The sequence below is a fragment of the Triturus cristatus genome, chromosome 7 (genome assembly GCF_964204655.1).
Source record: "Triturus cristatus chromosome 7, aTriCri1.1, whole genome shotgun sequence".
Classification (NCBI taxonomy): Eukaryota; Metazoa; Chordata; class Amphibia; order Caudata; family Salamandridae; genus Triturus; species Triturus cristatus.
The window spans coordinates 1,120,924,005-1,120,945,063 of record NC_140590.1 but is presented as its reverse complement, the minus strand read 5'-3'; the positions used below and the strand labels follow the sequence as shown (position 1 = coordinate 1,120,945,063).

General features: G+C 42.7%; 1 protein-coding gene across 2 annotated transcripts in view; it reads left to right on the top strand.

Annotated features, from left to right (window-relative positions):
• The window catches only part of LOC146811199 (uncharacterized), a 175,940-nt gene that overhangs the window by 98,638 nt on the left and 56,243 nt on the right, over window positions 1-21,059 (top strand). The gene's annotated exons all lie outside the window — the stretch shown is intronic.

Genomic DNA, 21,059 nt, shown 5'->3' with positions numbered 1-21,059 from the left:
CCTGCTGGCTCTGGGCTGTGACTGTAACAGCGATTAGGAGCGCTTTTCAGACTTGGATATTATTTGAATTTTGATGCTACTTGAAATCTTGCATTGTATTTCTTGTGAGATTTGGATGGTCTCCCTGTTTTTACCCCTTATGTGGTGGACCTTCCGAAAGATTTCAGTATCCACATATACTTCAAATGAAGGTTGCAGCAGGGCTCCTTGTAAGTGTGTGTATGGTTTCACTTTGAATGAACTGATATGTGTTTACTTGAGGTGCTACTCACTCCTGTTGTTTTCTCTTCGCTCTGTAGTACTGAAACCCTGAAGGATGTCAGCCCAACCCTAGACCAGACCAGGGACAAAACAAGCGTAGCTGCACATCGTTTGTTATTTTATCCCTTCCCCTTTCCCCCGGGGTGCTACCTTCAGCAGTAGAGTTCCTATTACTCTGTTGGGAGGTGCATTCAGGGGAATTGGGAGACTTCACATCTAACCATCGTTCCCCCTGGTCACTTGATCAGGTTAGTGGCGTTTAATTATTTTCGTGTGCTACTGATAACCTGACACTTCTGACTTCGTTGTTCAGGCTGTTTCCCAAAGATGCATACTCCTACTAGTTGGCAGATATATGCACTCACAATTGGTTAATACCATCCACGTCAGAGCTTTCTGTGTGCCTTCCTGTGTCCAGGCATTTGCATAAATCTATATGTGTGGAGATTCCCCTCCTTTCAATATACATGATTTATGTTTCTTTCAATCTAAAGAGCTGCTCTTCATAATAATATCTTGTCCAAAATATACATACATTTGGTTCCAGGTTAAAAGTATTACATTTATCATACGGAGGGCTCAGGACATTTTGAATGTGCTCTAGTCGAAGTTTCCCAGGAGAATCTTAGTGGCCGTGATTTGTGCTTTTTGAGTTAGAAGTACAGTAATGTCAGCTCGGTCTTACCTAGTTGCTAACATGGCAGCACTGAGACTGAGAAATTATTCCATTCACAAAATAAATCTATCTTGCATAGTAATTATGCAAACCTATATTGGGGTGCATTCTGGGATAGAAATGCAATGGATCTGTGAAGTGATAATATTGAATTTTGCTAATTTAACACGCCCTACGAATTTGAATCGTAATATTTATATTGCAAATCAGTTAAGAAACCCAACTGTGCTATTGTACTAATTTCAATGCTTATTTAAACAAATGTGAGGCATGAAAGTAAAAATAAACGGATTAAGGGCCAGAAATATTTTCATCCTAGGTAACACCAAACGTCGTGTTGCCCAAAGAACAGCCTGTTCAACGAACTCAGAAGCACGCAGTATCTTAAGCAAACACTGCCATCTAGCTTTCATTGTAAGTCTTTTATGAACACCTATTTATTTTCCTTTTTCAAATTATTTTATTAGTGTAATATATATGGTTAAATATGCATAATACATCATGTACTTACTGTGCTTAATGCGTTGTTCAGTCGTGCGTGGTTAATCAATTTGTGTGCTTAAACCATGTGTGGTTAAGATTTTCGTGTTGTTCAGACTACGTGCTTAAGATATTGCGTGCTTCTGACTTTGTTGTTCAGGCTGTTTCCCAGCACCAGTCATGTGTCTTTGAAGTTAGGGGTGGTTTAGGGGGTTTCCCTTTGAACCACATATATCTCCCCTAACTTGTAGGCCTGTCTACCATGGGGCTGTGGAATGTACATCTTAATCTTTAGTGGGCCATGATCGGGCCCCTAGAGGCTAAGTGTCAAAACCTCTATCTCCAATCCATCCCATCCAGCCCTCAAATGGCAGAGATCTGTCATTCTCATGATATGCCCATGGCTTTTGACTTTGACTGGGGAATGCACAGATATGCGGCCCCAACACCTGGTGTCCTCTGGAGCCAGGCACCAGGGCAAACAATACTCTTACAGCCTAGAAATGTCCATATTCTAAAAGTAGCATTCCAAAGTGAGTTATGCCAAAACCCCCCTTTATCATTGAAAAGGGTTTGGCATGCGAATCCATTGATAGACAGCATTATGAGAGTGCTCCACTTCAGTCCATTATTGGAGCCCGAAGTTATGTCAATCACTTCCCCATGTTAACCTATAGGAAGAGCAAGCCTCATAAGTAGTGACAAGGTATAGCTCTTTACCTGGGTGCACGAGTGCTAGTGCACACACAGATCTGCAATGGCAGGTTGGACACACAGGGGCTGATTCACAAAGGTAATCTGAGACATATTCTAACTATACGACCTATGGTATTCACAGAGATCATTTACGAGTCGTATCTTTATGTCCGCAGTCGGGCGGTACTCTCCGCACCCAGGCCGTACTCTCCGGCCCGGTCGTACTCTCCGGGTAGGTCCGGATGGAGTGTAATCAATGGACCAGAATGCAATTTTTACAAAAGGGAACATTAGGAATGTGTAATACATGGTAGAGGAGGTCATAAAAATCAGTTTAGGCAGGGAAAAGTGTGTGGCCAGACACTACATTATATCCCAGAAACGTTTGCTCCTTTTCATCTCGGTACACCATTGCACAACATGCATTCCCCTCAGTGTTGACTGTAGTGTCAACAGTAAGGGGAGCACGCTTACTTAGTGTTGACTGTAGTGTTAACACTACAGTCAATGCTAAAGGGTGCGCAAATTGTACCATGATGCAAAGGAGCAATCACGCAAAGCCTGTGTGCACACAATGATCTGCAATGGCAGACCAGCCCCTGTTTCAGAACATCAAGTCTTTGCCCCTTCCTAACGTGATTAGGAAGGGCATGCACACTTTCACACTATATTCATGGGGAAAGTGCCCAGAGGCCACACAAGAGAATCTTCAACATCCCAGGAGTATCCCTTCGGAAGAGCTGGGGAAGCCCTAGTGGGGAGTTCCTCACTACCTGGGAAATCCACATGTACCGGCCATGTCTAACAGTGATTAACTGGTACATCTCAAAATCTGTTGCACGCATTGTAATTGGTTTACATAAAAGATCCCTACAGTATACTTAGTAACCTTCTAGAAAGATTCAATGACCAGCAAATAGAGTGCAGCCAGTATTTTTACATGGGGTGGGGTGACCAGGGAGCAGGCTGTAGGTGAATTGAGCACCTCCTCCCGGTCTGCAACCAGACATATTGATGAATGTGATGTCAAGAATCAAACATAAATAAGTGTTGAGGGGCATGCTTGTAATTTTCCTAACCACTAGCAATTACTCAGGGTAGCATTCCAACCCAACCGTTCTTTTGCCCACTATCCCACCTCATTTTTAATCCAGCCATTTGCAAATCAGTCTTGATACTGCTCCAGTAGGAAGAGTCCAGCCGGAACTGTCAGGCCAGGTCTCCCTGAACCAGACCACAAGCAACCCAAAACCAGCTTCACCCTGATTGAGGGTTTACAGTTAAATCTAGCCTGGTTCCAGTGGACAGTGAGCATGGGAACCATATCTGTGCATACCCTTGCCACTTAAGGCGCCATATCAAACACACAAAAGTTGGAGGAAGGCATGCTTACAATGTTATCTAAACACTGACTATCACTCGGGGTAGACTTCCAACTCATTGTTCTTTTACCCACCATCCCACCTCAGTTTGGACCCGGCCATATGCAAGTCACTGTTGACCCTTCTCTAATGGGAACAGTTCAGCCTGAACTGCCAGGTCAGGCCCTCCCTGAGCTGAAACAGGAGCAACCCAAGATTGGTTTCACACTGATTGGTGCTCTTTAGTCCAGTGTAGTGACTTCAAGTGACACAATGAGCATGGGCCCCATGTCTGGGCATAACCTTGCTACTTACGGCAATATACCAAACACACAAAAGGTATGATTTGCATATGAGTCTAATCCGAAGTGTCTTGGTGGTCAAAGAACGATGGGTTGCAATGCTAACCCAAGCAATTGTCAGTGGTTAGATGTATTGCAAGCATCCTCTCCTTACCTTTCATGTGTTTGATTTACTAGCCTAAGTGGCCTAGGGTATGTACTGATGTGGGTTTCATGCTCACTGTGCTTCTGGAACTAAGCTAGACCCAACTTAAGAGCCCCAATCAGGGCAAAACTGGTCTTGGGTAGCTTTAGTCCCTGTTCAGAGAGGACCTCGCTTGGCAGTTCAGGTTGGACCGTTCCGATTTGAGCAAGGGTAAGACCGATTTGAATGTGTTTGCGTCTAATCCTAGGTGGCATTGTGGACAAAAGAACAATGGTTTGGAATGCTACTCAAAGCAATTGCCAGATGTAAGACTTATTGCAAGCATTCTCCTATCACCTTTTTGATGTGATATCAAGAATCAAATCAGGTGTGAAGCAGAAATCATAATTAACCTGGACCTTCCCGTCATAATGATTCTCTGCCTGTACATTCTGTCCCTCCTTCTCCCACCCTCAAGGAATTGTTCCTCAAAATGAAGGGCAATGAGACAACAATATTCACCAACATGAGGAAAATATGTTTGTTCTGCATTTTGATTTATTACATGGGTAGGCTGTGTGTGACTGATTGATCTTACAGTGATGTTTAGTTGGAAATGGGTTTGCTGGCATCCTGACTGCTGATTTCCACACTCCCTTGCATTAGCAGGAGTCTTGGATTTGAATGAAGGTGTGTTCCCTATATGTATTACTTACAGAAGCAAACACAATTAGTGGTTTTCATAAAGCATTTTAAAAACTATCTCAAATAAAATGTGAATAATTTTTTCTCTTTTTTCCTATTTCCCTTAGGTGCTGTTAGTACTATTCCCCTGCCTCCATTGATTCCCATGAGACCCCCTTGCAGGACCAGTGACTGGCCATCTGCAGTGCTTGAGTTACTTCAAGAGTTGGTTGGAGTAAATTTGAGCGTGCTCAGTCTGCAGTACTTTTGAAGTAGATGTTAGTGTAACTTTGACATTCGTCTTACTCTTTTGTAGGAGTGGTAATACATTTGCATGTGAATAGCTGGGGGTCTCCTTGTTTTCCTTTTCAGTCCTCCGATTAAGTAGTAGATATTCTCATTAACCAACCACTTCTCCGTTATCCTTCAACATTTTCATCAGAAAATGTATATCCCCTTTTGCAGTGTTCGCTGCACTTGTGGCTGAAATCTTCACGCACAAGGGAGGGGGCAGGCATAGATGGGGCTCACCACCCACATGTTAATGAATAGCATTTGTGAGTAAATAAAGTAGGCCTGCTGGAGGATACTTTTCATGCTTAAAAATGATTTGCTACATGATGCCCATAATAGTAATCACCAGACTCTATATTTATTAATGCAGCGAAAAAGCTCATGTATAAAATGTATTTACTTTTGGCCCCCATTATGAGTCTGAAGGAGCGGTATTCAGAATTTGAAATTACCAGGAGCTGGAACACCAACTGCCTGCCTACACCTGGTTAAAGTAGAAAGGATCAGTGAACAGAGTTTAAGCCTGGTTACCACCGTCTTTGAGTCAGTTTTAATTTGCGACTCCTGAATAGCGATTTTTCAAAAATTCACTATTTGCGATTTTTTGTACATTGATTTGCGATTTTGTTTAGCGATTCCTTATTTAGCGAATCACAAATTAGGGAGTTGGTGTGGCATATTCGCTAAATAAGGAATTGCTAACTGTTTTCCTTTAATTTTAGCGATTCTTTATTTTGCAAATCGCTTTTTCTATATCTACATTTCACATGGATTATTTGCGATCGTGATTCTACGAATTTCTGCGTTTGCGATCTCAAATTGTCTACCTACATCTGGCCCTAACTCTCCATTTAGAGGATTTTCATATAAAAGGCCAAATTCAACATCACTGTTATTGCTCGCTTCATTTCTGCAGCTCTGATGAATGTGTTCAGGAAGGCATTTCAGCTGGAGTCATATGGCTTTCTTGCTGATTAAAAACTAGTACTTAGAAGCAATTTGAGAAGACCCTCATAGTTGGTGAGCCAAGCCCACTAACAAAGAGGTAAAGAGGTGGATCTGCAGACCAGCTTGTGAGGTTTTCTGAAGTGTGCAAAACTAATGCCTCGAATGAGGGCATGGATGTGGACTTTGAGTGTGTGAAGTTGCAAAGTTGATAACAATCCAATGTAACATTCTGTTCAAAATTTTGCAAACTTGGTGAAGATTATGGAATTTAAACTGTGAAAACAAATCCACCAAAACACTTTAATAGAGCTTGAATTTTCTTGCTAAAATTTAGGGGAGAGATTCTCTTCTGCAAAATATTTTTTTTCAAGAATTTTCACTCACTGAGAGAAATTCTTCTGCAAAATATTTGTTTGCAAGAATTTTCACCCACTTTATGTTACATGAAATGTACATATATTTGCAACCTTCTGGAAGTGTTAAGTATGTCAATTTGGCAAACATTTTTATTTCAACCTCTTCTAAAAAGGTTCCTCACAACGTTTTTGGTCTCCAGTAGTACACTTGGATCACTAATACCTCCTTAAAGACCCATGGCAAGGTGAAGCAAGGATGAGGAATCATCTTCAAGCCTTGCCTTCATCCCATTGGTGATCACAACATACTTTTAAAGTGGCAACAATTAAACCGCCTTGAAAAGACGCATTGTGCATCCTGTGGCTGAATAGAAAGATTCAGGGCTTTTAAAACTGTAGTGGTATTTTATTTTCACGTTTAGGGTCAGATTTACAGACATTTTGCTCGGTGTTTGCATGACAAAAGTGATGTAAATCAACACAAAATGTTATTTTTGTTATTTACTTTCTAGAAATTGCCAAAAAGTATCATCAAACAGTGCTACGCATCAAGGGGGCATTACATGGGTGGTATATGGGCATTTCCATGCAACCACGCATGCTGTTTGACACAAAATTCTATCAAAAATTTAAGACAGCTTTTTGCATCAAAACTTAACGCCACTTGAAAGAAGGTGTTAGACGGAGAACTGGCTTCATTTCTCCTTTCTTTTGTGACTTTGCATGTGTGCTGCACTATACAGCACACAGTGACATTTGGAAACGTTTTCTAGGCATAGAGTTTGTAATGGAAGAGAAGTCTGTGCTAAACATATGCACACACCCTTGCACTGCGGCACAAAGGTGTGTGCATGGCGCTCAGCAGTAAAATTCGGTGCTGGCGCTAGGGAGAGGAGAGGAGAGAGCCATAACTCTAGATATGGCGCTCTCCTGCTCTCTCTTTCTCATGCAAAGGGGCACAGTATTTATGGCTACTGTGCTGCCTTGCGTAAGAATTCATTAAATCTGGCATTTGGTTTCAGACTCACGCTTAGAAATCACAAAATCCAATATTTCACTAATCTGTTCCTTTTCACAACCATTAAATTCAAGATGGTGGTATCTTTGCATACACAACATTACCAGTTCAATCAGACACAGGGCATGACGCTATTTATCTCAGCTGTGGGGTTCGGCATGAACCTGGGAGGTGCACTCCTACTCAGAGTGATGACAACCTCTGGAGCTCAGTCTGACTCAGCTGCTTCCATTTCCTCATTGTTCAATGAATCCGGAAAACACTAGGCCATGGGCACAGCACTATCTTTTTGTTCATCTAGACAGTGGAATGAAATGTGCCCACTGATCCTTCTGCAATGAGGGGTAGCCACATAGTAATCAGAGGGTTCCCGGCCACTGAAAAATAACTTGAACATTCCCCTCCATTCTCTTCCAGAAGGCAGTAAACAATATAGTGCAACCAATATTGTCACTGCTTTTTATCCTCTGGTTCTAGCAGGTAAGTTAACTGTCCGATCTGGAGAATACGGGTATTGTCCCTGCAACTGGAGGAAGTCTGGAATTATAAGGAACAGTAATTTAAAAAACGCTACTTTTTCACGACTCAAAATATCTTTTAGATATGGCAATAGTCATTATTGCTGGGAAAAGAAGGTGGTAGGTAAAGCAAACGTCAGCTCAAATCTTAGAGCCCTGGGAATGTTTACTTTCTGCTTAGAGGTTTAGTGTCAAGTGCTAGATGTTTGGTTTTGACATCTGACTGCAATGAAGCACATTAATTCACCACTCTAGGATGTGTGTTGTTTGCTGACCATAGCACCTGCCTTGCCACGTCACTCTGGGGGTTGAGCTGTAGCATCCGAGATTGGTACAAGTACAGGGTCTCTGCTGAGAGCTTGTCATCAAGATCCAAACAGGTTAAGCTTGACATCGACAAACTCTCCTCTCGCCAACATGAAGATGGTCATTGCCTTCCTCGTAGTGGCTCTCTGCTGCTCCCTTGGTAAGAAGCATATTCTCTCTCTAGAGATTCCCTGATAAAGTTAATCCAAATTCTAGTTAGTTCAGAAATGATTGTGTCCTGTCCAACCAGAGGTAACTTTACTGTCTGCACCATTCATTAATCTGAGGGTGGTAACAAACTACTGAACCAAATCATGCTGGGTCCAATCAGTGGTGTCCAACGTAGGTCAAGGAGGGCCAGAACCATGCCAGGAAATATAAGTCTACATGGAATAAATTTTAGCAGAACTAATTTACATTGTTTGTGCTTATCCTAAAGTTCTGGCATGGATCAGGTGCTACTGAACCTACGCTGGACACCCCTTCTATACATTGTTAATGCCTCGAGCTTGGCAAAAAAAGACTGCAGCTCTGTCCTTCCAGTAACTACTGACTTGCAAACAGCATGATCCGAACACTGAGATTGAATCTCAAATCTAGAAGCCACTGTGCCTGAATACATATTTTTCTGTTTATTTATTTCTTTGTCTATCTATTCATGTATCTATGTATGTATATAATTACTATTAATTGGCAGAAGGATTTTGACATGAACCATTTCGTGATGAATCTAGCTCAAGAGGGCAGTCTATCGGTCATAAAACGTTTGATTGGGTAACACTTTTAAGAAAGCAGTGAGGAGCAACTATGACGAATAAAAATGCAAAAATGTAAACAGGTATATCATATACATATTTACATCCTTTCCATTCAGTTGATTCAGTTCCATCCTTCTTCCACTTTGACTGCCAGACACACTCACCCAGCAGGATGTTGTCTGTTTGTAACTCAGTTTATCACTTCATTTGAGGTCCTGCCTCTGTCACAGGCACATTACATATCGAATACCCTTCCTTAAACATGTCCTCTGACAGCAGGGTCTTCGGTGGTGTAAACAATCATTTAGGACTGCTAAGTCTTCTCTTTATGCATCAAAATTAAAATGTAAGGTCTGACTCTGCAAAAGCAAATTCGGGGAGACTTTGAAACATTTGTGGGTTCATGTCTGAAATCCTTGTTGGTGAGGATAATTTTTCTGCAAAATGTATTGATTTACCAAAAGAACAGAGCAATTCCCCAAATCGCATTGCAGAACGACACGGAGGAGGTGCTAAACATGAAAATCTGCTTAGCTCTTAATCTTAAGGTGCAGCTGATCTTCAGACACATAATTTCAAACTTCTTCTGCAGGTACCGTAAACAGCATTCGAAGGGACCGGAGACAAGTGCAGACTGTGAAGTACACCTACTATCAAGGCGGGTCTTCAGGTAAAGATGCTGGATGTCCTGGACATATAGGGCAGACGTGTTCCTATAAATGTTACATTTTCATTTCACCAAAATAGAGAGAAAACAAACAGTAGAAGGACAAGTTTGGAAGTACAAGTCTTTCCTCCCTACCTCTGACTTGGCCCAACTTAACTGGCTAATATTCAACTATTGGGCTTTGCGTATTTTGCACATTTTAATAAAAGTGGTTACATTTTTTCTCTCTTTTAGGGTCGAGCCTGCGTGAAAATGCGCTAGAGTATGCTCTTGCTTGCAAGGCACTATTGTTTGCAATAACGGGCTTAGAGCCCGCCTATTGCTTACTATTTGCTGGTTTTAGAGACACTTTTCTTCACTGCCTCTTAATTGGCCAGTGCAGGTCAAGTGTCACTTCCATTGCCTTCTGTGGAGCAGGAACCAAGCACAGTTTTATTTAAGTTAATGATTGTCCGTCCGCTGCTTGTGCTGTGATTGAGGTACCATTTCTATTTTGCCCTCTCACTGTCCTGTCTGGTACTCCCTCCCTCCTACCCCCAACCTTTTATTCATAAAATCTAAATAACAATTTAGATTTGCATGGCCTCATAGATAAGGAGTAAGAGTAAGCAGTGCAAGTCACTGTGTTGCGTTACTCAATGACAGGAAGGCGCTCCATTGGCGTTGTGGTGGGTTTTCCCATGCAACACTCATGGATTTTGAAACTGTACTGGAATTACTTAATCACGTAAACTTGGAGCAGTGTCAAAACCTTTTGTCTCCCAGAGCAGGTACAGAGAGTAGAAATATTTTTAGTTCTCCTCGCTTTTTTCCTCTTTTCATGTGTGCTGCAGAATATCACACATAGAAAGAGAAAAACTCCTCTTGGGATTGTTTTTGCGCAGGAAGGTGCCCCCTTGCTGCAAAACACAATCCAGCATCCAACACAGACAGCCTTGCACCATGATGCATAGATGCCTGCATTGGCACTTGCAGCAAATTGTATGCCAGCGCAGTGGGAAAGGACAGGAATGCACCGTATTTCATAAATTTGATGAATTCCTGCCCTTTCACATTGATGTTGAGCAGTGCAGCAAGAACACTTTCAACGCTGCCCTAGACAATTCCCAAAAAATGAGGCCATTAAGTTACTCTCACCTGCGAGCACACAGCGCTTCAATGGTTCTGGCCCTGCGTCTCTTCGTGCATTGCTTGTTCAGAACATCATACCTTTTAACGCTCTGGCTTTTCCCTTCCCTGCCAACCAGAAAGAATTACTGCAAAGAAACAAGGAGAATAATTAGATTAAGGGCAGACCTCCCAGTACTCAGTGCTTTAACCCCTTCGGTGCTCATGACGGAACGGTTACGTCATGAGCGTCGGTTGAGCTGTGCTCATGACGGAACCGTTCCGTCATGACCACGCCCGCGCAAGTAACGGTCAGCACCGCGGGGGAATCCGCGCCGCATGGAAGGGGTTAAATAGGCCAGTACTGTTCGAAACTGAGTGCCAGAATTTTTTTATTTTGAGGGGGAGAGTACCAGCACTTCTCAAGAGAAATGCAATACCTTTAGCTGGAGAGTACCGGCACTTCTCAGAAATAAGCAGGTACTCTGCAACTGAGTACCTGCACTTCTATTTTTCCATTTCAAGCTCTGCCAGTACTGCAGAGTCCCCCCAACAAAAGAAGCTGGTTGGTCCTTTGTTATCTAGTCCCGATGTTGCTGAAAAGGATTTGTTTGGGCAGCTATACATTCTTATTAGTAAAATCAGCCTTTACCAGTGCTTTAAACAAAAAAAATGTATGTGAGAGAGGGGCTATGGAGAGATGAGGGGCACTTATGCCCGGTGGTCATGAGGAAATCTGAGGAGGAGGTCATGGGAGGGCGCCAAAAATGATTGTCATTTGTCACACGTGCTCCAACAGCGCGAATGCCGGCCCTGCTCACTGAGTGAAAAATGAAATATGCATTCGCACAGCTGGCTATACTCCTCCTGTGCAGAACTTCACCTTTTCTACATTTTTGCAAACCGGGAACAAGAGCTCCTGGGAGAGGTGCATTGACACTTTCAGTAGTAAGCCTGGCAACTTCCTTTGTGGCGCAGCTTTTCAGCTGTACTGTTGGCAATGTTTGTGAATTGAACAAACACACATATGTAGGTACAGGCCAAGTCATAAACATATTTCTGTGCTTTTTCTTTTTTTTTAAAGCGACTCAAGCCCCAAATCCTTGCAGGACAGCAATGATTATTTTGTCAAACAATAGAAGAATATGGTGAACTTGGTCTGCCCCCAAATTTGTTATAACACATTTGGAGTGAAATAAACTATATATTCGGGTCAAGTGGGAAAATGCTGCTCTCTCTTAGGAGGTTATCGGCACAAAACAAGGCTTTGCGATTTGAATGTCATGGCATGCCTGCATTCTCAATGTGTACAATGTAACCTGGTTGTTCTGCTTAATATTGTTTCTCAGTCTTCTGCCTGAGTTTCCTAAATAGAACAATCCAGACTCTTGTCTTTCACACATCTCTCTGCAGGGGGCCGACAACAAGGTATGAGGGTTTACAAGCACTATATCAATGCTCACCAAAGGAAATAAAATTAAAATAAAACAATATAGTAGCTTGTCTTGTAGGTCGTTGCAGACACCAATACAATTCTGCAGTATATTTACCTTTTATAATTATACACCTAATAAGCGATAATTTCTATCTACACAATTTCCCAGCCCCTTCCGATTTCTACAAAATATTATGATTGACAGATAGTAATACACCTCCTCCACGTGATAAAACGTGTTCGATCCACTATCTATTCATCTTAGACAGTGAATCATTTGACCAGATCTTTCGGCTCCAGGTCCTCTATTGGAAAACCACAAGAGTAGAGGGTGGCAGCCTCTATCTCGTTTTTGTGGACCTGCGAGCCGCTTTTGATCTGGTCCCTAGGGAGAAATTATGGTCGGTGCTAAAGGATCTTGGTCTACCAACGTTTTTTCTTGATGTCCTGGTTCGCTTCCACACAGGGAACTTCGCACAGGTGAGGTGCGGGAAGAATGGGGAACTCTCAGCCCGTTTTCCTGTAACTCGTGGAGTTCGACAGGGATGTGTACTGGCTTCCACATTGTTTAGTTTATATTTAAATGGCCTTATTAATGAACTAAATAACCTTAAGGATAGCGATGCTCCGTTTTTGGCTTCTGGCAGGGTGCCCGCTCTGATGTTCGCTGACGACACATTGCTGTTGTCGCGGACATCAACGGGTATCCAGCGGGTTTTGGACGGTTTTATGGTTTTCTGTGCCTCGAGGGGACTGGAGATTAACTTGGGGAAAACTAAGTTCATGATCTTCAGCCCCCCTAGGCGCACCCGTCCGAACCCTTCATTAGCTGGGGTCCCCCTAGAAAGAGTTTCTCTGTAATCTTCGCCAGAGCCGGAAGAAGAGAAATAGGCCTGTAATTGGCCAGGACCTCAGTATCCAAACCGGGCTTTTTCAGGAGGGGGATCACCATCGCCCTTTTCCAGGTGCGTGGGACACTCCCTTCCCTCAAAGAGGCATTAATAAGAGAATTAACCAGTGGATTCACCACTGCTGCCATCCTAGCCAAAAATTTGGCAATTGTGATGTAAAAAACAAGTCCTCCTCCACAATTTCTAAAAACTTGAAACACGGTTAAAACACCATGTCAAATACTTATATCAAACTCTGAAAAAGTAAAGAAATGTATCATGAGTTAGAGCCATGTTCCACAACAGAGCAATTACATGCTCTCTATGCTTTAGAATCAATGTTATATTATTCGTTTTTATGATGCAAAAGGAGTACAACATACACCCCCACAACCTCCTGGCTGGCACATTAAAGGAAAGGAAAAAGAAAGGAAAGGAAAAACACAAACTCATTTTAACTTCACCTCCCCCCCCCTCCAGCTCCCTTCTCCTCTCCTAACCAGTGGCACTAGGCCCATGCCAATCTCTGGTATGTCCGCGATCCCAAACAGGAGAACCCCCAATATTTGGCACTGGTACGGCCCTTCCTAAAGCCCCACTATGAGTTTTGATGAATTCTGTGTGTTTATTCCAAGCAGCGGAATTACTGGTACTAGCTAATTTTGTGACACAGAATTCCTTCTTTTATGAGTTAAACCCTTCCGAATGGGGAAAAGTCTGCAGACCTGCATCACCTTTCACAATTTCACACACTATTCCTGATTCCAAGGAGTTTAAGACAGGTATTTACCACCTGCCCCAAGCACTGGTAACATCTGCAGCACCTCTGTGTAAAGGGATGGAAAAGGGAAGGAGAGAAGGTCATCTAATGGAGGAGAATTACACGCATTCACCATGCCTACGCTAAGGATCAGGTGGGGGGGCAGGACATGTGTACAGTGGTCCAATGTAGATTTTTCAGCTGGCAAAATTGTCCAGTGCTACTGCACCTGGAGTTTCCGGGGATATGAACACCGGGTTACTGATAATAATGGTAAGCAGAATGCTGCACTAGAAATCCGCTCCACGTAGTTGAGGCATAAGTTGAGGCATGTACATGGAGAGGATGTGGTCTCACGGCTAGACTGCCGACCTTGGAGCTGGGAAACCAAGGTTCGAGCTTTGGGGTCTACTCCACATCCTGTGATTATGGGAAAATCACGTAATCTCCCCGTGCCTACCCAAAAAAATGAATGTGTCCTTGTGTAACTTAACTGGTGCTCATGTAAAGCGCTCCAATAGCTTCGGGTCGAGTTTGCGCTGTATAAATCTGTAAAAAAAAAGCCTAAAAATGTTTTGGGGGTCTTGCCTACAGACCTTTTTAGCTGTCTGTTGGCCAGGCCTATTGTTTCACAAATATTTAGAATGGCTTATGGGTTACTTCATTACACATGATTGAAGGGATTTGTAGTCTATCTCCCTTCCCTCCTCTTGATTCAATGGTTTTCCTTCTTATTTTTGTGTTTGACCCACCCTAGAGCATTTCGGTCTCACATTATTTTGATTGGGTAACCTGTATCCGTCCTCTGCTGATGTTTAAGTTTCGACATTCTAACCATCATCTCCTTGTGCTTGCATTCAGGAAACTACAATGTTCTTTTATTTCCAGGACTTCATGGGAGTAAATATGTTTTCCGGCACTCTTGCCTGTACGCTGCTTTTTCTCCTCACATTTTCTCCTCACATTGCCTCACCAATGTGCATGTTGCTTTCCCCGATACTCCCAGCTTTTATTTCTTACTTATATTTTTGTAAATATAGGCCTTGATTTGTGTCTTCCCCTTCGCTCCCTCCTATCAACAGTGTTTTCTTCCTGCCAACTCTCCACCCCTCCCATTCCACACCCTCCCATCCCTGTGACATCTATTTGATTTTAAAGTAGTTTATTTATGTATTGAGTTGTGGGCCCGGCTGCTGTATTTTGCTACTGCAGCACAATGTTCTCAAAAGGAGCCTTAACACACATTTTTTTAATGAACTACTCCAAAGTAATCATCTGCCATCTTGGAACAGTAAATACAAAAAAAAAAGGAAATGGCGGTCCTATTATGAGCTGTGTATGTGCATGCATGATAAATCATGGTAGTCATAGACGAACGGGTATCCCTAAATAGGAAATCAATTTCAACATTGTCAAACATGCGTGTGCATGCATCTTGACGCATGCTTTGATATTTCTATATAGACAAGATTTGGCAAAGCCAAAAGCTCATCCTTTTAATACAAAGGCATATTGGCTTCATCAGAGCTATTTCATAACAAAAATCGACAATTGGGACTTCCATTTTAAATGTCAATTCTTCACTTTGTCCAAACGCTAAATGTACCACAACTAATGGTGCATTAAAATGCAGCTTTGGATGGTCTCTGACTTTTGAATATTCTGGACACATAAAGGATTCTATTACCTTAACCTCTTAGTGGATATGTATTTATTATGTTGGGTACAGAATACAATGCACAAAGGCACCTACAAACAATCATTCATTATTTTATTCCTGAGAAGTTACCATATGACATTTTAAGATTATATCTACCAATGTTACTCCTTACTGTTTACCTGTCATGGAGCAGAGTACAGCCCATACCACAACCAGAACTGGGAGAATAAATTTAACAAACTACAACCCTAACAGTCCTATATTTGCATTGCTTCTGTGAAAGTCGATCAACCCAACAGGAGTGTCGCAACACAATACTACTGTTGCCAGTCACGAGTAAAGTCCACCACCAGAGATGCTTCTCCTTGCATTTCCTTCCAGCCAACCTCACACAAGAGACCAGATCACACACTTTATTTAAGCTGCTATGGTATGCTAAATGTTTTATTTCATTCCAGGTGGAGATACGGGAAGTGTTAAAGAACAGAGGATGTATTCCGTAAGTAACAGGGCAAGCATATGGTCTTAAGACACATAGGGGTGCATGGAAAGTAAAGGGGTATGGGGTGCAGCTTTTACGCTGTAGGAACAAATGGTGAACAGTGCTGACAAAAGCAAACAAAATAAAAACCAGCAGTGTCTATCACCAGTCAAACTACAAGTCAGTGGTGTACCTGTGGAATAGTGTGTGGTGCTTCACATTAGGTCTGAGTGGTTATGATTGAAGAGTTTGCTGTGGTTCTCCTTACTCCATCTGTAGGTGTTTGTGGGAGTTTGGTGCAGTGAGAAGTTCTCTGCTTAATTGTTTGGTATCACTGGTGGGTGAGGAGTTCAAGGACTTAGTATTTTCTAGTAATCTTTCAGGGGGTTTTATATTTATAAAGTACTTTTGAAGGGCAGAGTTTATCCCACTTAAAGCCCTTTCAATAGTATATTAGAGTTGATTCCAGATCTCGACTTCATGGCCTCATTTTGAGAAGGACCCCAGGAACACCTCTGAGGTTAACTTGAAATTAGTAGGTATTGCAGCATGAAGTAACAAGCATTGGCATAGCCAATAGGTCTCGCCTTTGGGACCTTATAAGTGTTTAACCATGCAACAGTTAATTTTGGTGCACAAAGGATATTGTGCTGCATAACTAAACACTAATAAGGTCCCAAAAGCGGGCTCCTCTGGCGTAGGGGTGCCCCTGCCCCCTGGGTGTAGGTGCAGGGCAGTGGTGCTGAGTACAGGGGCAGATGTTTAAAGCAGCGTGAGGAATCTGCTCCGGAGGGCAGGGATGTGCCGAGTGACACTGCGATGGTGGTGAAATGAGGGTAGGATGAGGCAGGGGGTGAGGTGATGCAGGGGTGAGAGATACGATGGGAAGAAAGCGAGACTGAGGGGAGAGTAGTGGGTGAAAGCATGCAGGCACGTAACAGGTGGGATAAGACTGAGTGAGGTGAGAGGGGGGCGATGCGAGGCTGGGAGGTATGACAGGGTATAACATCATGGAGTGAGACAGCTGGTGGGGTGAGGCAGAGGGTGAGTGACAGAGGATTGGGAGATGTGAGGTCAAAGGGGGGGGAGAGGCTGCACACAGTGAGGATGTGAGGCTGGTGGAATGCAGGGAGGGAGCGTCGGTGGGCAGACAGTTTGTGGTGATGCAGGGGTGACACTGTGAGGGGGATGAGAGGAAGAGAGCATGAGAGGACACTGTGGAGTGAAAGCAGTAGTTTAATGCAGAGGGTGGAGCTGTGAGAGTGCGAGGGGTGGGACTGTGAGGGTGAGCAGTGACATAGGGGTGGAAGTGATGGAGGGGTGGAAATGATGGAGGGGTGGGGGTGCAAGATGATGGAGGGGAGGGACTGTGAGGGTGCGCGGTGATGGAGGAATGACTGCATGTGAGTTGAGAGAGGGAGAGAGAGAGAGACCACACTGCGAGGACGCTTTGTATTAATCTCCTGCTAATTTTAGTAATAAAAGACGTTTAATAATTTGCTGCATTACCACATTGCCATACTGTACAAACTGTATTACTTTCAATGTTGTGTTCATCTTTGTAAGGCGTTTAATCCGTTCATCTCACTGTATAGCCTCTACAATGCTCAAAAACAACAGACCGACTACCTGTTGTTGAAATGCTCATTGTGCTACAGATTTTACGTGTAAATCGGCACACGCAATAAAACAATCTTTTCAATGCTTGTTTCATTTGGTTTCAAATAGTAAATGCAGTGATTTGCCGTGTGACACTAAAATAAGGTTACTAAGATACTGATGAAATGTTAACTGTCTATTTGGTTATACGCCACATAATATTTCACAGTGTGAAAAGCGTAATCTGTTTTAATTATTTTCTCTTACGAGTCCTCAGGTCGTGAAGGCTTTTCAGATGTGTCCATAGCATGCTCGATATAGACTGTTTTAGAAACCCATGACCACAAAGGGCGCCTGCTGGGAGAATTAACCTCCACGGGGTTCCCCTAAAGAATGGACTCATCTTTAACGGACTGAAAGAACAGCAGGGGGGGGCGCGCACACCACTTCTATCAGAAAGACTATTACCACAGACCGCTCAAACAACATAGCTCTACGGTTCGTAGTACTAGGCGGCGAAATTGATCACCAAATGAATACTTGCAGTGAAACTACAGAGCGATAGATAATACGCACTCTCAGTTCGCCGACAACTTCTAATGGAAAATATGCCAAAGCATATAAAATGCATTTCGGCAGCCACGCATTTCTATAATTGGTTCAGTGAGTTCGCCTTTGAACTGGTGTGTTGGGAATCCAGGATTGTGTGTTCTTGGACGCATACATGAATACGGATTCCAACTGCTTTTTTTTGCCAAAAATGTGCGATTTGCATGAAATGTGTATATTTGGAAATAAACAAAAACAAGCGCTAGTAATGTTGCCAGTTGTGGGTGTGCCGGCAGAGGAGGCTGGGTCTGCGCAGCACAGCGGCCCTGCGGCCGCGAAATTGAAAGTGATCGCGATCAAAGCGGCCGTGCGGGCGCGAAAGTGAAAGTAAGCGCGGCGCGCGCGCCCGCGCACATGCACTGTAGCTTTAGGCCACGGCAGCACTTTGAAAAGCCCAGATATAAAATGTCTCTTCGAGCCTTTGGCTCGCGAGACCTAAAAATGGATGCGTGTTTTGCTCTGAAGTGGTCCTGAAATTTAGATTTTTTGTATTTTGCTTAATTTCATTCCTAGTTCATTTAATAACTGTTAAAACAATGGCAAAACCTATGCAGTTGATTGTAGTATTTACTGTCTGTCAGTAATTTCCCCAAAAAGTACTTACACCTTTGCTCAGTACTAATTTCAGCAGAACAGTATTTTACTGCCAGGAGTAATTTTTATTTAACCTAGGTCCTGGTGTTTGTGGCAAAGTTGAAAAGACTGAGTATAATTATTCAAATTAGGCTTCAGATGGATATTTATAAAATTGCTTTTTGATCTAGGAATGTACTGACTTATTCCTAAACTGTCTTGCAGAAGGATCAAGCACAGATGTTTGCCTATTTATTCCAAGGGTCTGTCTGCCTCTACAATGCAGTCCGGGTAAGAGTCTCTGCATCTTACTTTAACACCAAATCCAATACGCGGGGGTGAGGGTGGCTGAAGGTGCTCTGTTGCAATGAGAGGGGGATGGGAAGGTAATGCGTTGATGCACCTGTGCTCTGGTTTTACACCAGGGTAGCTCATTTACAAACGACCAGGCTGGTGTCCCTCCTATATCCATCACATGAAGGCCCCTGCAACTTCCTTCCTCACACAGAGCCACTTGGCACACAGTACATCACCGAAAACCTACCCACCTCAACACTTTACAGGCAAATACTGAAGTAACTATCTGATCTTTGTTTCTTTCAGAATGGGCCTGTGAACAAGAAAGCAGAATCCTATAAATTTATTGTAGAAAACAGCATCAGATTTGTGGTAATGATAACAATTTTAATGTCATGATATTTTGTGTGTGATATTTGACTCTGAGACTCAACTAGTGTATGTTGTGTATCTGAGTAGAAGAAGCAGCCACTACTGTTTGTCGAGGAGAGGACACACGGGGGTGGCAGGTACTGCGCAAGGGGTTTTTCAACGATGCCAGTGATGCATGTCGACAGTCAGGCACAGGGCAGGTCTAGCGTTAGGGGGAAGGAGCTTGAACTCATTGTGTCCTTAAATCCACACATTGTTGCTATATATTCCACATAATATAAAACCCAGATGAGATTTACAGGGACGTAAACCTGCTTGTCTGAGCCAAGTCAGAAAAGAATGTCTTACAGGAAGGGTATTACCAAGTCACACATCCGGTTGAGTGCACCTTTTACTGCACATGTGTTCCTGAAAAAGTGATGTATCACTGACAGCTGGGTTATCAGTGTGGATGATGTCTTCAAGAATATATATTTACTACAAACCAAGTTCTCTTTACCCTCAGGAAACTACTGCAGCCAGCTGTGGACTCTCTACCCAACAGCTGTTCCTTAATCAGGTAAGAGTTTTCTTGCTCTAGGGCTACCCTATTTTAAACCACTGTGATAGGTCAATTGATTCAGGCCTCAGTTACTGAATATAGTTGAAGCCTATTGGGTGCAGACTTGAGATCCTGCAGGTATGACTAGACCTATGCAAACTGTTTTACATCAGCAAAATATATGACGTTTTTCAAATTTTACTAGAGCAAACTTTTGCATTATTTTTTCTTTAGGGGACTTTTTCTAATCAGTCCCCTAACTGATATCTTCCATGTCTTTTAAACTCAACATTTGCCCACATAATCAATTTTCGCACAGGGTAGCTTGATGTTAATTTTATGAAACTTTATGCAAGTTCCCATGGCATTTTCAAGAGGTCAATAGATAATGCAATTAAGACCATTACGAACTGGAGGCAGAATTAGAAAGGGTCTGAGCCAAAGTGGAAAAGATCATCCATTGAATGTGGAACATGTGGGTCTGCACATATGTGTTCAGGCATAATCCAGAGATTTGTATACATTGCATCATTTCATGTGCATTTTGTTTGCATGGTGTTTGATTACCAATCAACACAGGTGATTTAGTTAAACCCATTATTGAAGTGTAAATAAATGACATGGAAAGGCCCCTGTTCATAACAACTTTGAATTTTATTACCTAATTCTAATAATTCAACCACAGATGATGCCAAACAATACTTAATCATAAATTGAACTTTCAGTAAATCGATCACAACAAGTTTGTTAAATATGTCCTGTCCTCAGCTCAACCAACCTTAATATGGCACTGGTTTGAGAGAGACCGAGATAGAGGTAGGGCTAGGGGTAGGGGTATACAGAGAAGAAGGTGAGAGGTTAATACAGAGAAGTAGGTGGAATTGAGAGAAAGTCCACTTTCCGAGGAGCCCCTTGGACGGTGGGGGCCCTGGCAATTGCCCACTTTGCTGATGCCTTAAAACTTCTCTGACCATGGTCAGCCAAGGGCTTTGATTCATTCTATGTGAATTTATCTGACACGTATATATTCTTAAAATTTCGCATCGATCAGGCCTCCGAAATCTATGCTGGACACGTAAGATAAACCTTTGTCTGTCCTGCAATGAGAGGATGGTAACCACTAATTTCAACGATTTATTGTTTTTGCCTCTCATGGGTTCTATCCCTGTTCTAATAATGCCCTTATATTACAAAAAGCTCACACAATACGAAGATGAGGAAAATTCATGCATCACCACGAAAATTGATGCCTATGACAAATCATAAAGGAGTTGACAGATAATCTT